This window comes from Scyliorhinus canicula, chromosome 11 (genome assembly GCF_902713615.1).
Source record: "Scyliorhinus canicula chromosome 11, sScyCan1.1, whole genome shotgun sequence".
Classification (NCBI taxonomy): domain Eukaryota; kingdom Metazoa; phylum Chordata; class Chondrichthyes; order Carcharhiniformes; family Scyliorhinidae; genus Scyliorhinus; species Scyliorhinus canicula.
The window spans coordinates 1,485,859-1,500,536 of NC_052156.1; the positions used below are offsets into that span (position 1 = coordinate 1,485,859).

Sequence of the window (14,678 nt, forward strand, 5' to 3'; positions counted from 1 at the left end):
CTTCTCTAGGGAAATTAGGGACGGGAAATAAATGTTGGCCTAGCCTGCAGCACCTACTTCCTGTGAACAAATAAATTAAACCACGCAACTACCAGTCCGATCTATTTCATGCATATGAAACTAGCGGCATAAAGTAAGTGGCAAATAGAAACGGAGAATTTGAAAGCGTTGGTAGGTTAGTTTGTTGTGTGTAAGGTTCGGTCGGTTTAACTACGTTAAATGTTATCTATGCAGACACAACTAAAGGGTATAATGAGAGGCCATCAATATGAGAGAGTCACCCACAAACCCAACAGGGAACGCAAGGCAATTTCTTCATTCAGAGTGGCAGGAACCAGGAACTCGATCGCAGGGAGTGGTTGAAGCAAATAGGATAGAAGCTCTTAAGAGGAAACGAGATAAGTACCCTTCCTGGTACCTATACTAGCAGACTATGCAAATGGCTCGATTTAAAAAGAAATCAAACTGCCATCACACTCTTCCCATCCAAAACTCTGCTGCCCAAGCCCCACTCATCCTTCACTGACCTGTGGTCCTCCAACTCAATTTTTTTTTAAAAAACGCTTCATGACCGTCTGCATTTCTGTCTCTAACATTCTCTGGACTTACTGCTGGGGAATGATTTGGCAGAAGTGAAGGTGGTAGCTTCACCATGATTACAGAGAGTCCAAGGGAAATCCTGTAGAAAACACGAGATACCAACGGTAGTGCACGTGGAGTTGGAACACTGATTGGGCAGTAACTGACTCAAAAAAAGAAACATTGAAAGACAATGATCACATATCAAGTGATAGTGGTAATGAGCCAGATTCTGAGAACTCTAAAACTGAAGGTGACCGAAAGGAAGAGGAGTCTGAATCTAATAGTAACGTCAGTGATGGAGAGTCAGGCGAGAAATTTGAAACTGATCTCGGCCCTGATAATGAGGTAATGACAAACCGCTGCGACTGAGCAGAACCGTCACTAACCTTGCACAAGTGGCAAGTCATTCTTCCAAAGCTAGAAAAGACAACAGCAAATTTGAAGAAAGTGACTTGGACTTTTCCAAAAGCAATTGGCTACGGCCTCTTGTGATAAACCCATTGCCATTCCCTTCAGGTACAAATATTTCCCAGAGCATCCTTGTTATGAAGGGAAGTATAGACGGTAGCATGGCATCAGTTAGTTAGGACGAGGACAGCAAGGACTGTGGAGTGATACCAAGCAAATTGCTGGTTAACCCACATCCTTTTAAAGGCCCACAGTGCCTCTTCGAGGTAGAGGAAGCAAATAGGAACGGTGATGGAGTAATCAGCAATCAATTTGTTTTAGAAATTTAGAGGAAGGTTAGGAAGGTGGATGGAGAACCATGTAGTAGTTCTATTGCCATATCTGTTAACAACAACCAGAAAGTTAATGGTGCCGATGATGTGCCACCCTCCGATTCTGAAAGTAAATAGGAACAGTTGAAATCTGGAAAGTATAAATTGTTTCAGTCAGTTTTACCAAATGGGGATAAAGATGAGGGGGGAAAACCGGTAACACAAAGAATAATGCATATACAGTCAACCAACTCAGAAGATTGAACCGTCAGCAGCACATGTTGCTGGAGGTAGTCATGCAAAGGGCAAGAGAGAATGTAAAGCTGGAGGGGTTGAAAAATGTTCACTGATTAAAAATGAATCAAATATTTCGCTCAGCACTGACAATACTCTTTGCAGTTTAGTTGCAGAAGATCCTTGAAATTTGGATAAACAGTGATTGGGCAAACCGAAAACCAAAAGGACCGACACGAGAGACTGAAAGAGTACAGCACCAGGGGGCACTCTATTAACCAAACCTGATCTCGACTTATGAAACTCTGAACCACTAAAGCAACACAAGAGAGGCAGTGGCATAGTGGTATTGTCACTGGACTAGTAACAGAGATGCTCAGGGTAATGCTCCGGAGACCCTAGCTCGAATCCCGCCACTGCAGATGGTGAAGTTCTAAGTCAATAAAAAAAGTCTGTCTAATGACGACCACGCCAATTGTCAGAAAAAATGCATCTGGATCACCAAATAATAATAATCATTATTGTCACAAATAGGCTTACATCAACACTGGAATGAAGTTACTGTGAAAATCCCCAACTTGCCACATTCCGGCGCTTGTTCGGGAACACAGAGGGAGAATTCAGAACGTCCAATTCACCTAACAGCACGTCTTTCGGGACTTGCGGGAGGAAACCAGAGAACAGGAGGAAACTCACGTAGACACGGGGAGAACGTGCAGACTGCACACAGACAGTGACCCTAAGCCGGGAATCGAATCTGGGTCCACAGAACACCATGTTGGAAGATGCTGCTGGCCACCCCAGACTTTTCCAGACCATAATCCACTTGGAGAGAAGTTTAAAAGCAAGAATGCAAGGTTATTCGTTGGAGTTTTTTATTGTAACAGTTCAATGTTAAAATTGCACCTCTTCCCGGAAAGGACAATGTGACTGCGGATGCTTTGTCACACGTTTACGTTATCACTGTAGAGACTGGGATGGGAACTTGTAAACTGGGGATGGATATGTATGTGTGATTTATGTCTTACATTCCTCATAATGAAACGTCCGTACCCTGAGGTTTCATTCTTTTATGGGGAAGAGATACGCAAGGGTCCTCCCTGTTTCTTCCCTTATTTTCCCTTTCTTTTATTTTTGCTATTACATTTTTGATCCATGGATTTGTGGATGTGTCTTTAAGGCAGCTTGCATCTTTAATTCAAATGGAAGGATCCAGCAGGCTGTGCTGTTTTAGACTGATTGACATCGGTTTGATTGATTGGGTGGTCAGTGCGGCAGCAGGGTAGCATGGTGGTTAGCATAAATGCTTCACAGCTCCAGGGTCCCAGGTTCGATTCCCGGCTGGGTCACTGTCTGTGCGGAGTCTGCACGTCCTCCCCCTGTGTGCGTGGGTTTCCTCCGGGTGCTCCGGTTTCCTCCGACAGTCCAAAGATGTGCGGGTTAGGTGGATTGGCCATGCTAAATTGCCCGTAGTGTCCTAATAAAAGGTAATGGGGGGGGTTGTTGGGTTACGGGTATAGGGTGGATACGTGGGTTTGAGTAGGGTGATCATGGCTCGGCACAACATTGAGGGCCGAAGGGCCTGTTCTGTGCTGTACTGTTCTATGTTCTAATTGGCACAAAGGTTGTGCACTGCCTGGTAACAGCTGGTGATTGGATCTTATCCCACTGAATGATTCAGAGACCCAAGGAGCTTTCAGTTTTGTTTTGGCAACGGGGAGGAAGTTCCAGGCAAATCCTCTCCAGAAAGCTCTTGCTAACTGTCTCCCAAAAGGTCCAGGTAAATCCTCTCCATAAGGCCACTGTGAGGGCTGACTCGCTCTCCAACCAGACTGGTGCCATTCTCCTGAGACTGCAAAGGCTCGTCGTCAAACCACGAGCTGAAAGCCCAAAAATGGGGCTGGTTTAGCACACAGGGCTAAATTGCTGGCTTTTAAAGCAGACCAAGGCAGGCTAGCAGCACGGTTCAATTCCCGTACCAGCCTCCCTGAACATGCGCCGGAATGTGGCGACTAGGGGCTTTTCCCGGTAACTTCATTTGAAGCTGACTTGTGACAATAAGCGATTTTCATTTTTCATTTCATTTGAATTTGATAAGAAATGAAACATATCTCCGTAAAGCCTGCTGCCAGTAAGTAGCAAATTTTCTAACCTGAATGAATGACTCTGCATGTACCAGCTGCAAACCACAGCGTGCTGAAGGACTGCCATTTGAAGCAAAGACTCTTCTGACCTACATCATAATTTTTAACCCCCCCCCCCCGTGTTTGTTTGTCGTGTGTGGGTAGAGGGTGGGTTAGTGAAATGGGGTAGAGGTCAGCTTGTTGTTATTCAGTTGTGTTTATTGCATATTTCATCATCAGCCTTGTTATAAATAAACAGTAATTGTGTTTCAGCTTACTAACTCAGTGACTGTAATTATTCGGCAGAGAATGGCCAAAGATTTCAAGAATCTAAAAAAAAATTATTGGTTAATTCACTGGTAGTGAGACTCCGGGGCATGTGGGGCTAGAATTCACCTCGTACTTGCCCAAGGTGGCTTAAAGTACTGAAGATTTATGCTCCAGAACTTGCCGCGCTCCTACCAGTATATCTACAACACTGGCATCTATCAGGCAATATGGAAATTGCTCAGGTAAAGTAACATGACAAATTTAACGCAGCCAATTATTGCGCCATCAGTCTGCTCTCGGTCATCAGCAAAGTGATGGAAGGGATCATCAACAGTGTTATTGAGCAGCACTTACTCAGCAATAACTTGCTCACGGACGCTCAGTTTGGGTTCAGCCAGGGTCACTCAGCTCCTGACCAAATTACAGCCTCGGTTCAAACATCGACAAAAGAGCTGAATGCCAGGGGTGAGGAGCGAGCAACTGCCCTTGACACCAAGGCAGCATTTAACCCAGACAGGCATCAAGGAGCCATAGCTAAATTGGAGTCAATGGGAATCAGGGGGACAACTCTCCGCTGGTTAGAGTCATACCCGGCACAAAGGAAGATGGTTGTGGTGGTTGGACGTCAATCATCTCAGCCCCAAACATCACTGCAGGAGTTCCTCAGGATAGTGTCCTCGGCCCAACCATCTTCAGCTGATTTATCAATGACCTCCCTTCCATCAGGTCAGAAGTGGGGATGTTTGCTGATGAGTGAACAATCTTCAGCACCATTCTCGACCCCTCAGATAATGAAGCAGACCATGTCCAAATGCAGTAAGACCTGGACAATATCCAGGCCTGGGCTGACAAATAACGTTGGCACCACACAAGTGTCAGGCAATGAAATGAAAATCGCTTATTGTCACGAGTAGGCTTCAAATTAAGTTACTGTGAAAAGCCCCTAGTCGCCACATTCCGGCGCCTGTTCGGGGAGGCTGTTACAGGAATCGAACTGTGCTGCTGGCCTGCTTGGTCTGCTTTCAAAGCCAGCGATTTGAAGCCAGAGACCAACTCTAACAAGAATCTAACCACTGCCCCTTGACATTCAATGGCATTATCACTGAATCCCCCACTATCAACATCCTGGGGAAATTGATTTACTTCCTGTTAAACTACTGTTTGCTGTGGCTCCTCTTAATATTTAATACAGATTGTTATTGTAAATGTAATTTGCAACCAAAAAATGGACTTGCCATATAATTACTGTGGCTACCAGAGAAGGAGGTGGTGGCATAGTGGTATTGTCACGGGACTAGACTGCCCTGGAGACCCGGGTGAAATCCCACCAGGGCAAATGGTGAAATCTAATTTCAATAAAAACAAATCTGAAATTAAAAAAGACGTCTAATGATGACCATGAAACCATTGTCGTAAAATAACATCTGATTTGCTAATATCCTTTAGGGAAAGAGATCCACCGTCCAGCGTTCAATCCACCGTTCAATCCAGGCAAATGCGAGGTGATGCATTTTGGAAGATCAAATTCAAGAGCGGACTATATGGTCAATGGAAGGGTCTTGGGGAAAATTGATGTGCAGAGAGATCTGGGAGTTCAGGTCCATTGTACCCTGAAAGTGGCAACGCAGGTTGATAGAGTGGTCAAGAAGGCATACAGCATGCTTGCCTTCATCGGACGGGGTATTGAGTACAAGAGTTGGCAGGTCATGTTACAGTTGTATAGGACTTTGGTTCGGCCACATTTGGAATACTGCGTGCAGTTCTGGTCGCCACATTACCAGAAGGATGTGGATGCCTTGGAGAGGGTGCAGAGGAGGTTCACCAGGATGTTGCCTGGTATGGAGGGTGCTAGCTATGAAGAAAGGTTGAGTAGATTAGGATTGTTTTCGTTGGAAAGACGGAGGTTGAGGGGGGACCTGATTGAGGTCTACAAAATTATGAGAGGTATGGACAGGGTGGATAGCAACAAGAGTGGGGGTGTCAGTTACAAGGGGTCACGATTTCAAGGTGAGAGGGGGAAAGTTTAAGGGAGATGTGCGTGGAAGGTTTTTTACGCAGAGGGTGGTGGGTGCCTGGAACACTTTACCAGCGGAGGTGGTAGAGGCGGACACGATAGCATCATTTAAGAAGCATCTAGACAGGTATATTAATGGGCGGGAACAGAGGGAAGTAGACCTTGGAAAATAGGAGACAGGTTTAGATAAAGGATCTGGATCGGCGCAGGCTGGGAGGGCCGAAGGGCCTGTTCCTGTGCTGTAATTTTCTTTGTTCTTACCTGGGTGACTCTTAAAAGGCCACTCAGTTCGAGGGCAATTAGGACGGGCAATAAATGCTGGCCTTGCCCGAGTCGCCCACATCCCAAGAACAAATAAGAAAAAAAGCAGGTCAAAGACTAGGAATTCTACGACGGCTAACACACCTCCTGACCTCCCAAAACGCACCATCTATAAGGAGTGTAATGGAATACTCTCCACTTGCCTGGATGAGTGCACCTCCAACAACACACAAGGACAACTCAGCCCCGATTGATAAGGCAACCCATCAACAAATATTCACTTCCTCCACCACCAATGTACAGTCGTGTGTACCATCTATAAGATATGCCGCAGAAACTCACCAAGGCTCCTCAGGCAGCACCTTCCAAATCATTACTGTCTAGGACAAGGGCATCAGACACATGGGAAAACTCATCACTTGGAAGTTTACCTCCAAGCCACAAACCACCCCGACTTGGAAATATATCGGCCAAAATAGTGACGTCTTGACAAATACATCAATAATAATAATAATTGCTTATTGTCACAAGTAGGCTTCAATTAAGTTACTGTGAAAGTCCCTAGTCGCCACATTCCGGCGCCTGTTCGGGGAATCCAGTACGGGAATTGAACCCGCGCTGCTGCCTTGTTCTGCATTACAAGCCAGCTATTTAGCCCACTGTGCTAAACCAGCCACAATAGGATGGGAATAGAAGGATACGGATCCCAGAAGTGTAGACGATTTTAGTTTAGACGGGCAGCATGGTCGGCGCAGGCTTGGAGGGCCGAAGGGCCTGTTCATGTGCTGTACTTTTCTTTGTTCTTTTGTTCCTTCATTGTCACTGGGTCAAAATCCTGGAAATCCCTAACAGCACTGTGGGTGTACCTACACCACATGGACTACAGCAGTTCAAGAAGGCAGCTCAATACCATCTTCTCAAGTACAATAAATTTTGGTCTAGCAGTGATTTCCACATCCTATGAATGAATGGGCACCACGATGGCTGTGGCTCGATTCTGGCTTCAGGTGACTGTACGGAGTCTGCACGTTCTCCCCGTGTCTGCGTTTATTTCCTCCGGGTGCTCCGGTTTCATCCCACAGTCCAAAGATATGGAGGTTAGGTGGATTGTTAAGTAACGGGTTAAGAGACATTACAATTAGTTGTCTCATTTGTGTTAAGTATCCAATAATTGACACTGTATATAAAGGGACTTCAGGTGGCCTCGGTATCAGGTGATGTGATGTTAAGAGTTTTGTGCAGAGTCTGTTGAAGTAAATTAAAGGTGTTTGTGGAAAAGGAGCAGAACCGTTGACTCTTTATACAACAGCAGCTAAACGCATAACAAATGGTAGCAGAGGATTGTTGCTGTGCAGATGTGAAGGGTTGAAAGATGCAACTTTTCCAGACCAAACCAAGGAGTGAGTGAAGAAAAAAAAAATAAAGATTTGGCTGAACCGAGGTTAAAGATGGCCGGATATAACTATCCCCACTTATTTTCTGAAAGGGGATAGTACGACCAATGGAGAAGTGCAGTAGTTATGTGGACTACGGTAACTACCTTGGGAAAGAGAAAACAAGGTATGGCATTGGCTCTTTTCTCTACCTTACGACAGTAAAATCCAGAGCAATGTGTTTTCTGAGCTGGAATTGGAAGAGTTAGACTCAGAAGAAGGTTTGCAGACTCTATTACGTTATATGGATAAGATTTAAAAGAAGGATGATTTGTTAAGTGCATATGAAGCATGGTAGGATTTTGATAGGAGAGACTTTCTCCATGTAAGACTATATAATGGAATTTGGCAGACTATATAAAAGGCTGCAGAAACACAACCTGAAATTTCCAGTCTGTGTTGGCCTTTAAATTACTTGACTGTGCTAGTGAGTAACATGGATAGGCTCCTGGTTTTGACAGGAGTTCAGTTTGCGGATAAGGATACCTTATTCAATCAGATGACAGAAGCTTTTAAAAATGTTTCTGGGGAAACATTTGATTCCGATGGCTCCGATGACCCAAATAGGTCAGTCTGCAATAAAGCAGAATATGGAGGATACACTAACAGGATGGCGAAATCGTACGGCTACAACAGGTTCCAAGGCTATAGAAGGAGATTGGGACCCGGAAATTATGAAGACAGAAACCCCGTTAGAACCTACAATAGGAAAATGAACCCCAGAAATGCACGGGGCATGATAAATCGATGTTTTCAATGTGACTCTCAATACCATTATGCTTTCAACTATCCAACAAGTTATAATAGTGTTTGAAGCGACACATGACACGGAAGAGTCAGAAGAGGAAAAAGATAGTGACCAGAAAAAAGGCACTGTCCTATTAACAAGCAGTTTTACGCCGGTAACGAGGGTGTTGGTTGCAGAATCCTTCAATTGTATTGGACAGTGGCTGCACATCTACTGTGTGTGGGACTGACTGGTTAAAATGTTACTTGGACTCCTTGGATGCTGAAAATCATATGGTTAAGGAATTTGAAAGTTCCACAAGTTTCAGGTTTGGTGATGATAATACTCTTAAGTCGCTGAAAAGAGTGGTGATCCCTTGCAATATTGCCGGAGTGAATCATTTCATCAGCACGGATGTTGTATCAAGTGAGATACCTTTGCTTCTGAGCAGACCGTCGATGAAGAAAACACACATGAAACTGGATATGGAACAGGATAAGGCAACAGTTTTTGGAAAGACGGTGGACTAACAATTTACACAGTCGGGACATTATTGTATTCAATTACTGACAAATAATATTTCAAGTACAGTTGATAAGGATGTGTTAATGGCAGTTGAAAATGGAACTTTAGCTGATTAAAAACCTTGTTGTATTAAAACTGCATAGGCAATTTGCACCTCCGTCTCCTTGGAGGCTGAAAATTTTATTAAAGGATGCAGGGGTAAGGGATGAAGATTATACTAAAGTGATAGCACAGGTTAGTGATCACTGAAGGACACCAGCACGACCTATCTTTGGCCAGGGATTTTTTTTTTACTAAAATCTTTTTATTGGCATTTCCCATATTTATAGGCAGTTGTGTATATACACATCACACTTTCCTCGCCCGTGCTAATTTCCTTTATTATACAGAGAAGTTTAGTTTAACGTTTAACTGACTATGTGCATTTTGTTGCCCTCTGGATTGGTCTATGGTTCCTCCCCCTTCCCCATTGCTTCCCCCCCCCCCCCCCCCCCCCCCCCCGGGCTTCGGCTGTGCTTTTATTTTCCGGAGAGAAAAGGCAAAAAGGGGGAATGCCCCCCCCCCCCCCCCCCCCGGGCAGATTGCCACTATTGGGCATGGCTTCACCCTCACCCCCAGAACCCTGGATATTGCCTCGGAGAAGGCTGTCCAGAACCCAGCAGTCTTGGGGCAAGCCCAAAACATGTTGGTGTGGTTGGCCGGGACCCTCTGGCACCGCTCACATTTGTCCTCCACCTCCGGGAAGAACCTGCTTATTCGGGTTCTGGTCAGGTGCGCTCTGTGCACCACTTTGAGCTGCATTAGGCTTAGCCTTGCGCAGGAGGAGGTGGAGCTCACCCTGCTCAGTGCTTCGCTCCAGAGTCCCCACCCCACCTCTGTCCCCAGTTCGTCCTCATATTTTTGTCTGGTCTCGTCCAGTGGAGTCCAGGCTCTGTCCAGTAGCTGTCTGTATATTTTCCCACATAGCCCCCCCTTCTCGTTGCTTATGCCTATCAGGTCCTCTCGTAGTGTGCTTTCTGGGGCCCCGGGGTACCCTACTGTCTCTTTGCGGAGGAACTGTTTTATTTGGAGGTGTCTCATTTCCTGTCCTTTTGCTAACCTCCACTTCCTCATTAGTTCGTCTAGTGTCGCCAGTCTGTGCCCTACGTAGAAGTCCCCAACCGTCAATGTGTCCCATTCTGCCTCCATCTTTTGAAGGCAAAGGGGGAATCTGTGATTGCCGCATATGGGGACCATAGGGGACATTTTGGTTATCCCGAAGTGTTGTCTCAGCTGGGTCCACGTTCTCAGCATGGCCGCTACCACTGGGCTCGTTGTGTATCTTGCTGAGGAGGATGGGAGTGCTGCTGTAGCCAGGGCTCGGAGGGTTGTTCCTTTACAGGATGCCTCCTCCATTTGTACCCAATCTGTGTCGGGTTCCTGTACCCATCCCCTCACTCTTTCTGCCGTTGCTGCCCAGTGGTAGCGATATAGGTTTGGTAAGGACAAGCCCCCTTTGATTTTCCTTCTTTGCAGTGTCTGTTTGGGAATTCTCGGGTTCTTTCCCCCCACCTCCCACAACACTAAAATGACATGATTAGACTGTCTACGTTTTGGAAAGAGGCCTTTGGGATGAAGATCGGGATGGATCTAAACAGGAAGAGGAACCTTGGCAGTAAGTTCATCTTGATCGTCTGTACTCTCCCCGCCAGGAAGAGTGGGAGTGACCCCCACCTTTGAAGGTCTCTTCTTACTTCCTCCACCAGGCTGGTCAGGTTCCACTTGTGGATCTGTGTCCAGTCTCTGGCTATCTGGATCCCCAGGTAACGGAATCTGTTCTGGGCTGTTTTGAACGGGAGCCCCCCCGTTCCCCCCCTCCCCCGTTTGGTTCACTGGGAATGTCTCGCTTTTGCCCAGGTTAAGTTTATAGCCCGAGAAGGTTCCAAACTCTTTCAGTATTTGCAGTATTGCCTTCAGTCCCTCCTGTGGCTTCGAGACATGGAGGAACAGGTCATCTGCATAGAGTGAGAAAGGGGGCAGGATTTTAGCGACATTGTGGCCAGGGACCTTAAGATCTGGGATAAAGCCAATAATATATTTATTTTGCATTTTGTAGATTTAGCAACCAGATTTAGTCAATCAACGATCGTACGAAGTAAACAAAAGTGTAATTCTGGATCAAATCATGGAAAAATGGATAGGGACAGGCAGCACGGTAGCATTGTGGATAGCACAATCGCTTCACAGCTCCAGGGTCACAGGTTCAATTCCGGCTTGGGTCACTGTCTGTGGGGAGTCTGCACATCCTCCCCGTGTGCGCGTGGGTTTCCTCCGGGTCCTCCGGTTTCCTCCCACAGTCCAAAGATGTGCAGGTTAGGTGGATTGGCCATGATAAATTGCCCTTAGTGTTGGGTGGGGTTACTGGGTTATGGGGATAGGGGGGAGGTGTTGACCGTGGGTAGAGTGCTCTTTCCAAGAGCTGGTGCTGACTCGATGGGCTGAATGGCCTCCTTCTGCACTGTAAATTCTATGAATTCTATGAATGGGTCCACCGGACAATGGGGGAGAATTTGCTAATGATGAGTTTAGGGATATGTATGAACAAAAGCGCGGGCTTTCCTCTGGTTTCCCGCGTTGCGGGGCTGGGGGTGGAGATGATGACGGGGGGGGGGGGGGGGGGGGGGGGGGGGGGGGCCTTAACTGGTTCCTCCCCGCGCTGGAGCGGTGCCTTGAGGAGTGACAGGATGGGGGATGATCCCACTTTGGGAGGGGTCGGGTGTTTGGCGGGAGTTTCCAGGGTCAGCAGAAGTTAGCTGACCCACGGAAGTATAATGGAGGACGGTTCGCGGCTAGGAGGGTTCCTAGCCCGGGTTTGGGGGGGGGGGGGGGGGGGGGGGGACGCCCCCTGATCCGGTTGGTCACCTGGAACGCGAGAGGACTGAATGGGCCGGTGAAGCAGTCTAGGGTACTTGCTCATCTGAGGGGGCTAAAGGCAGGGAAATTGCTGGAGTGAGAGATAAGAGTGGGAATGTGGTGCGGAAGGGGGTAGAGGTGAATGAGGTCTTCAAGGACTTTTACGGGGAACTGTACCGGTCGGAGCCAACGGTGGAGATGAGGGGAATGGAGAGTTTTCTCAACGGGCTATCTTTCCCGAAGGTGCAGGAGGGGTTGGGGGCGCCGATTGAGCTGGAGGAGCTGGTTAAGGGGATCGGGCAGATGCAGTCAGGGAAGGCGCCGGGGCCGGGTGGGTTCCCGGTGGAGTTTTATAAAAAGTTTGTGGACCTAGTGGGCCCCTTGCTGGTGCGGACACTTAATGAGGCATGGGAAGGGGGGGGACGTGTCACGGGCGCTGATTTCTTTAATCTTAAAGAGGGACAAGGACCCCCAGCAGTGTGGTTCATACAGGCCCATATCTCTCCTTAATGTAGATGCCAAGGTGCTCCTCATATGCGAGGCTTAGTCTCATCCAATTTAAGGTGCTGCATCGGGCCTATATGTCTGTGACTCGGATGAGTAGGTTCTTTGGGGGCGAGGACAGGTGCCCCAGGTGTTCGGGGAGTCCAGCGAATCATGCCCATATGTTCTGGGCATGCCCGGCACTGGAAGAATTCTGGAAAGGGGTGGCGAGGACGGTGTCGAGGGTGATTGGATCCAGGGTCAAACCAGGTTGGGGACTCGCGATCTTTGGAGTTGCGGCGGAGCCGGGAGTGCAGGAAGCGAAAGAGGCCTGTGTTTTGGCCTTTGTGTCCCGAGTAGCCCGGCGGAGGATCTTGCTGCAGTGGAAGAATGCGAGGCCCCCCAAGTGTGGAGACCTGGATCAGTGACATGACGGGATTTATAAAATTGGAGAGGGTCAAATTTGCCCTGAGAGGATTAGTACAAGGGTTCTATAAACGGTGGCAGCCTTTTCTGGACTTTCTAACTCAAAGATAGGTATCTTGGTCAATAGCAGCAGCAACCGGGGGGGGGGGGGTGTTCTTTTTGTTGTTAATTTGTTTTGTTGTTCATTGAGGTTGGGCGAATGTTTATGACTGTTATTGTTGGTATTTTATTGCTGTTCGTTGTTGTTATAGAAATACAAAAATTTTCAATAAAAATTATTTTTAAAAAAAAGATGGAAAAAGAGCAACTGCAAAGTTGAATTGGGCAACTGAATTGGTTCGGTAGACAGACTAGACCGGACGCGAGTTTTGATGTCTTAGAGTTGAGTACAAAAATGAATGATCCCAAAGTGGAAAACATAATAAGAGCAAATAAAGCATTGGTCAAACTAAAAATGCAGGAGTGTGTTTTGAGGTTCCCGGTTTTAGGTGACCGTAGGCACTTGAAACTCATAGTTTAGAGTGATGCGTCCTATGCAAATTTCTGTGATGGAGTTTCAAGCGCAGGAGGTTTTATAATTTTCCTGTTGGGGAACAATGGTAAATGTTGCCCTCTTGTGTGGTTAGCAAAGAAAATAAAGAGTGTGGTCAAAAGTACTTTCGCTGCTGAGGTGTTAAGCCTTGCAGAGGTTGTGGATATGGCCTTTTATATATCTCCGATATTGACAGAATATTTGGGATTAGGGTAATATACCTATTGAATGTCACATTGACAATAAATCCCTGTGGGAAAATGTGCACTCTACAAAAAGTGTCAATTAAATAGGTTAAGGATAGACATCGTAAGTTTGAAGCAGATGTTGGACAGAGGGGAGATAGCAAAAATTAAATGGTTTGACAGTAGCTATCAATTGTCCGACTGTTTTACAAAAAGAGGAGCTAGCTCACAAACTTTTGGATATTGTTAATGAAGGGCGCCTGTTCTGTGACTTGTTTTTTTCTTCCAAAAATAAAAAAGGGGGGGAAATTGCGTGGTGTTTTTGAGTTTCTTGCAATTTTGTTTTCACTTAATTATTTTTTTCTCCAAGGAAGTAAAGTAATGGGTTAAGAGACATTCTAATTAGTTGTCTCATTTATGTTAAGTATCCAATAAATGACACTATGTAAAGGGGCTTCAGTATCAGGTAATGTGATGTTAAGAGTTTTGTGCAGAGTCTGTTGAAGTAAATTAAAGGTGTTTGTGGAAAAGGAGCAGAACCGTTGACTCTTTATACAACAGCAGCTAAACGCATAACAGGATTAGCCATGACAAATGCACAGGGCTACGGGAATATAGTGGGGTAGAGTGCCCATTCAGAGGGCCAGTGCAGACTCGATGGACCAAATGGCTTCCTTCTGCACTTAGGGAAAAAAACAAATGGGTGAGTTTACTCTAACTTCAGAATAGATGAATCAGATTGGTAAAGGTAGCCTGGAAAATGAATTGATAAAAGTGTTTCAGGGACAATTTCCTCGAGCAACACGAGCTGGAGCCAAGCATGGAGCTATGCTAAATCAGGTAATGTTCATGAGACAGGATTGCATCATAGTTAAAGCCGACGGAGGATTGGACAGCAGTGATCATACATGGTTGAATTTTGTATTCAGTTTGAGGTGAGAAGAGTGGCTCCAAGACTAGCTTAATAAAAGCAATATAACAATCTGTATTTGTGTCACAAGTCGGCTGACAATAACACTGCAATGACGTTACTGTGAAAATCCACTCTGTCGCCACATTCCAGCGCCTGTTTGGGTACAGGAGGAGTTACACAGAGGTTGGGGCGGGGCGTACGGGGGGGGGGGGGGAGGGGGTACGGGGGGGGGGGGGGGGGGTGCGGGACGGGGGGTGGGGAGGTGGGGGGGGGGGTGTGGGGCACGGGGGGAGGGGAGGGGGGTAGGCAGGCGGGGGTGGGGAGGGGGGGAGGGGAGTGGGGGGGGAAGAGGGTGGGGG

The 14,678-nt window shown here is 46.7% G+C and overlaps 1 protein-coding gene across 2 annotated transcripts in view; it reads right to left on the reverse strand.

The window, feature by feature from the left end:
- Positions 1-14,678, reverse strand: part of LOC119973705 (glutamine-rich protein 1-like) — a 73,171-nt gene that overhangs the window by 57,524 nt on the left and 969 nt on the right. The gene's annotated exons all lie outside the window — the stretch shown is intronic.